The sequence below is a fragment of the Castor canadensis genome, chromosome 6 (genome assembly GCF_047511655.1).
Source record: "Castor canadensis chromosome 6, mCasCan1.hap1v2, whole genome shotgun sequence".
In the NCBI taxonomy this organism is placed as follows: Eukaryota; Metazoa; Chordata; class Mammalia; order Rodentia; family Castoridae; genus Castor; species Castor canadensis.
The window spans coordinates 32,266,340-32,272,805 of NC_133391.1; positions in this window are offsets into that span (position 1 = coordinate 32,266,340).

The window sequence follows — 6,466 nt, forward strand, 5'->3', positions numbered from 1 at the left end:
ATCACCTTCCCATATTGACCTCTGTTGTTTTAAGGTTACTGTATTAGTTCCTCTGCAGTGGGGACACCAAACACTTTCAAGTTCTGTGTTTCCTACCTATTCCCAAACCTCCTGTACATGCTCTCCCCTTAGCATGTAACCTAAGTCCAACAATATTGCTGCATTTGCCCTAGATCTAAAGTCCACATATGAGTGAGAACATGTGATTTTTGGTCTTCTGACCCTGACTAACCTCGCTCAGAATGATGTTCTCCAGTTCCATCCATTTACTTGAGAATGATAACATTTCATTCCTCTTCATGGCTGAGTAAAACTCCATTGTGTATAAATGCCACATTTTCTTAATCCATTTGTTGGTAGTGGGACATCTTGGCTGTTTCCATAACTTGGCTGTTGTGAGTAGTGCTGCAATAAACATGGGTGTTGCATTCCTTTGGTTATATCCCTAGGAGTGGGATTGCTGGATCATATGGCAGATCTATGTTTAGATTTTTAAGAAGTCTCCATATTGTTTTCCAGAGTGGTTGCACTAGCTTGCATTCCCACCAGCAGTGTACCAGGGTTCCTTTTTCCCCACATCCTCGCCAACACCTGTTGGTGGTGTTTTTGATGATAGCTATTCTAACAGGGGTGAGGTGGAATCTTAGTGTGGTTTTGATTTGCATTTCCTTTATTGCTAGAGATGGTGAATATTTTTTCATGTGTTTTTTGCCCATTTGAGTTTCTTCTTTTGAGAAAATTCTGTTTTGTTCACTTGCCCATTTCTTTATTGGTTCATTGATTTTGGGAGAGTTTAGTTTTTAAAGTTCCCTGTATATTCTTGTTATCAGTCTTTTGTCTGATATATAACTGGCAAAATTCTCTCCTACTCTGTGGTTGGTCTCTTCAGTTTAGAGACAATTTCTTTTGTTGTGCAGAAGCTTTTTAATTTTATGTAGACCCATTTGTCCATCTTTTCTCTTAGTTGCTGAGCTCCTGGGGTTCTATTGAGGAAGTCCTTGCCTATACCTATTAGTTCCAGAGTATTCCCTGCTCTTCCTGTACCATCTTCAGAGTTTTGGGTCTGATATTAAGGTTGTTGATCCATTTTGAGTTGATACTAATACAGGGTGATAAACATGGATCTAGTTTCAGTTTTTTGCAGATGGATAACCACTTTTCCCAGCAACATTTGTTGAAGAGGCTGTCTTTTCTCCATCATATATCTTTGGTGCCTTTGTCAAAAATAAGGTAGACATAGCTGTGTGGATTCATATCTGGGTCCTCTATTCTGTTTCACTGGTCTTCATGTCTGTTTTTGTGCCAGTACCATGCTGTTCTTATTGCTATTGCTTTGTAATATAGTTTGAAGTTGGGTATTGTGATACCTCCAGCTTGGCTCTTTTTGCTGAGTATTGTCTTGGCTATTGGAGGTCTATTGTGTTTCCAAATGAATGTTAGGGTAGATTTCTCAATCTCTGTGATGAATATCATTGGAATTTTGATAGGAATTGCATTAAGCATGTAGATTGCTTTTGGTAATATAGCCATTTTTACTATGTTGATTCTACCAAACCATGACCATGGCAGATCTTTTCACCTTCTCCTCAATCTCTTTCTTCAGGGGTTTGTAGTTCTCCTTGTACAGGTCATTCATATTCTTTGTTAAGTTTAGTCCTAGATATTTGATTTTTTTGAGACTATTGTAAATGAAATTGTTTCCATATATTCTTTCTCAGTTTGTTCATTGTTGGTGTATAGAAAAGCTAATGATTTTTTAAGTTGATTTTGTATCCTGCCACCTTGCTGTGGCTGTTTATGGTGTCTAGGAGTTTTTGGATAGAATTTTTTGGTTCTTTAAGATATAGAATTATGTCATATGCAAATAGGGATATTTTGCCAGTTTCTTTATCTACTTGTATTCCTTTTATTTCTTCTTTTTGCCTAACTGCGCTGGCTAGGAATTCCAAGAATAGGTTAAATAGGAGTGGGGATAGTGGGCACCCTTGTCTTTTTCCTGATTTTAGGGAAAATGGTTTCAGTTTTTCACCTTTAACTATGTTGGCTGTAGGTTTGTCATATATAGCCTTTACAATGTTGAGGCACATTCCTTATATTCCTAGTTTTCTTAAAGCTTTTTTCATGAAGTGGTGTGGGATCTTATCGAAGGCTTTTCCTGCATCTATTGAGATGATCAAGTGGTTTTTGTCTTTGCTTCTGTTAGTGTGGTTTATTATGTTTATTGATTCACATATGTTGAACCACCCCTGCATCCCTGGGATGAAACCAACTTGGTTGTGGTGAATGATCTTTCTGATGTATTGTTGGATTCAGTTTGCCATTATTTTATTGAGGATTTTTGCATCAATGTTCATGAAAGAGATTGCCCTATAGTTCTCTTTTTTGGAAGTGTCTTTGGTTTTGGGATGAGTGTAATACTTGCTTAATGAAATGAGTTAGGCAATGTTCCTTAACTTTTTATTTCATGGAGATGTTTAAGGAGAGTTGGTGTTCGTTTTTCTTTGAAGGTCTGATAGAATTCAGCAGAGAATCCTGGACTTCTCTTTGTTGGGAGTCTTTATTGTTGCTTCAATTTCATTTTGTGTTATAGATCTCTTCAGGTGGTTAAAATCCTCTTGGTTCAATTTTGGTTGGTCATAAGTATCTAGAGATCTGTCCATTTCTTCGAGATTTTCAAATTTATTAGCATACAGGTTCTCAAAATTGTCTCTGATGATTTCCTGGATTTCTGTAGTGTTTGTTGTTATCTGCTCTTTTGCATTTCTGATTTTACTGATTTGGATTTTTTTCTCTCCTCATTTTAGTCAGGTTTGCAAGGGGTCTGTCAATCTTGTTTATTTTTCCAAAGAACCAGCTTTTTGTTTCATTGATTCTTTGTATGGTATTTTTGTTTCATTTCATTAATTTCAGCCCTTATTTTTTATTATTTCTCTCCTTCTGCTTGTTTTGGGATTTACTTGTTCTTGTTTTTCTAGGAGTTTGAGATGTAGCATTAGGTCATTGATTTGAGATTGTTCTGTCCTTTTAATATATGCACTCATGGCTATAAACTTTCCTCTCATGACTGCCTTTGCTGTGTCCCATATATTCTGGTGGGCCATATTTTCATTTTCATTAACTTCTAGAAACCTTTTAATTTCCTCTTTTATTTCATCAGTGACCCATTGATCATTGAGCAATGTTCAGCTTCAAATTGTTTGCATGTTTTCTACTGCTGTTTTTGTGGTTGAGTTCTAGTTTTCATGCATTGTGATCAGATAGAATGCATGGGATTATTTCTATTTTCTTATATTTTTCTGAGGCTTGCTTTGCCCTAAGATACGATCAGTTTTGGAGAAGGTTCCATGGGCTGCTGAGAAGAATGTATATTGTGCAGCAGTTGGATGAATTATTCTGTAGACATCAGCTAGGTCCATTTGATCTATGATGTGATTGAGTTCTAGAATTTCTTCATTGATTTTTTTGTTTGGATGACCTATCTATTGGTGATAGGGGAGTATTAAAGCCTTCCATCAAAAGACACCATTTGGCAAACTAGATTCAAAAGGATGATCCAACAATCTGTTGTTACAGAAGACCCATCTCATTGACAGAAATAAGCACTGGCTTAGGGTGAAAGGCTGGAAGAAGATTTACCAAGCCAATGGCCCCTGAAAACAGGCAGGGGTAGCATTACTTATCTGGGACAAAGTAGACTTCAAAGTTACATTGATCATTCGAGGTAAAGAATTAGTATACTCCATACTAATAAAAAGGAATACACCAAAAGGAAATAACAGTTATCAACCTATATGCACCCAATGTCAGTGCACCCAGTTTCATCAAATATACTCTGAAAGACCTAAAAGCATATATAGACTCCAACACAGTAGTTGTGGGAGAATTTTCATTTCCCTCTGAATCTTGTACTAAATTGTTTTTGAGGGTGAATGTTTTCCATCCCTTTTTCATCTTCCAATTGGTCCATTTGGTACTGTGTTACTATGTTCTTGATAGGGTATTTGAGGTTTCAGTTACCTGTTTTCTTTCCCTTGGTTTAATTTTGTTTCATGGGTGTGTTGGGGTTTTAGGTTAGTTTATGTATGCTACTTCTGTCCCTTGCCTTTGTGTAATTTAGTATTAGCTAAATCATAATAATAAAACTAACAAAACAAAACAAAAACAAAAATAACAACAACAAAAAACCCCAAAGAAATCAACAGGGAGAGATGGACAAACACACACAAACAAAGAAACAAGAAACAAAACAAACAAACAAGCAAGCAAACACACAAAAAAAATTCCAGGTTCAGGAACAATAAAATTTCAGTCTTAGTATTTCTGGTGTTACTCTTTCAGCATTCAGTCCTGGTGTTGGTATTTAAGCAGAGGCTCTGTCTTTGTCTTGCCAGGTGGTTGGGGAGTCTCACCAATTCTTTTCTGTCTTTCAGTAGCAGCTGCTTAGTCTGTTCGTCCCTCAGTTAGGTGTGGCAGTTTGAGTTTGTATATTGTCCTCAGGTTCCAGAGAACAGCTCTGTAGCCCACGAGCCATCCTGCTTTGGAGTGGGGTTTTCACTGTGTTGGTTTACTGGGGCTTATTTCTTTCCCTTGCCCCCTTTCTCTGGGGAAAGATCAGCGATCCCTCAGCTGGCTCTCTTCTGTCAGTGTGTTGTGATGGTTTGCTGATTGTTTTTCAATTTTGCAGTGTCATCTGACCTTGGATGTTTGCTCACTGGCTCAGGAGATGAGCTTTGTGGACCACTACCTGCCCTATTTAAGGCAGCAGCTTATCACCTGCCTTTCTAGCCTTTTTTTTTACGAAAAGTTCATGCAGAGACAGCTCCTTGCCCCTTCTTCCCTCTTCCTCTGGTTCATTTGCAGTATCCTGCTCCCTCTGCTGTGTGTTCCTTTTCAGTTCCTTATTGTTCAGTTTTTTTTTCTTGCAGGGCAGGGGTTCAGTCTGTCCAGGGGGCTATGCTGGTTTATCCCAGGGATGACTGTGGGAATACCATGTGATGCTTGGTGCTCACCTGTTGGTCTGCCGGATATCTCCCAAGCAAGTTTGGAGCTGGCATCTGGTGGCACAGGAGCCCTTCTTTTTATGCAGTGTAATGTGGCATGGAGAAGTTTTGTATGGGCTAGAGGTTCAGTGTGTCAAAGTTTTGATTCTTCTTCTTGATGCTTTATTTCTGCCAAGTGTGGCTTCAACGTCTCAGCAAGATTTTTGATTTATGGAGCTCATGCTCTGCTTCTGCACTCTAGTCACCATCTTGGATCCCTCTGTTCTTTTATTCTTGAACCTTTATGGACATTAGCTAATGACTACCTAGTGACAAACTTTATTTTTGCATGTGACCACATAATAATGTAGAAGAGTATTTAAAAGTTTTTTCATGTACATGGAATCATTTTGGATTAAAAATACAGGTGTTTGAGCTCCAATCAAAAAGTTTTATTAATCACACTTTGAACAATGTCATGGAATTTGAAATGTAATTGATCTGCAGTATTAACCTCCAAGCAATTCTTTTACAGATGGTGTCTGGGAAACACTAGAGTTATGTATTAACTGAAAAGAATGCAAATATATTTACATATGTGTACATATATATGTAAATATATATTTCAGAACATAAGTTTTCAAAAAACAAAGATATTTATATTTTTCATAAAGTTTTGAATTTTTTTATTTGAATTGATAATTTAAAAGTGCTCAGTTATTTGAGATGGTACTTGTTTTGCCTAACATTTGAAAATTTTGATCAAAATTGACAGTATGAATAAGTCAGTAATCTAGTGTTTATTTTAAAATTTTGTTTTCATAGTTCCTAATAACACTAGGAGTGATCACTGGAAGTACAAACAACTTGAACAGCAATGTTGAAAGATTTTCATTTCTTGCATAAATCAGGCTCAGTCTACATGGGTTAGGCACTTAAAGGAGTTAATAGACACACACAGACACACACACATACATACATACCTCTCAAATTCTGGCATATTCTTATAGGTGGACAACACTTTAATTTTTTCTTTACACAGAAGTCATCTCAAGACAAGTTTTAATGCAAAACATAGTTGTCTTCTGACTCTAAAGATGAGCAACCAGGAGGTGACTTACTCAATCCTAAGATTTCCTCAGTCTTCTATAAAATCATGGAATAGATCAAGGACTGATGCAACTCAAAAGCCTAGAAAAGCAGTTGGAAAATATATAAGCATCTAAAGTCACTTGTTTTTTATGAATTCCTAAACTTTTGACATCTTGTACATTTTGACATTTTGTACATCTTGCTTTTGGCCAGAAACAGTCTTGTCCTCTTTCACTATACATGTGTGTGTGTGTGTGTGTGTGTGTGTGTATATACATACACATATATATATTATATATGTATCTGTACATACACATTCAGTTTACAGGTCTAGCTTCCACATATGAGGGAATACGTGTGATTTTTGACTTTTTGAGTTTGGCTCACTTCACTTA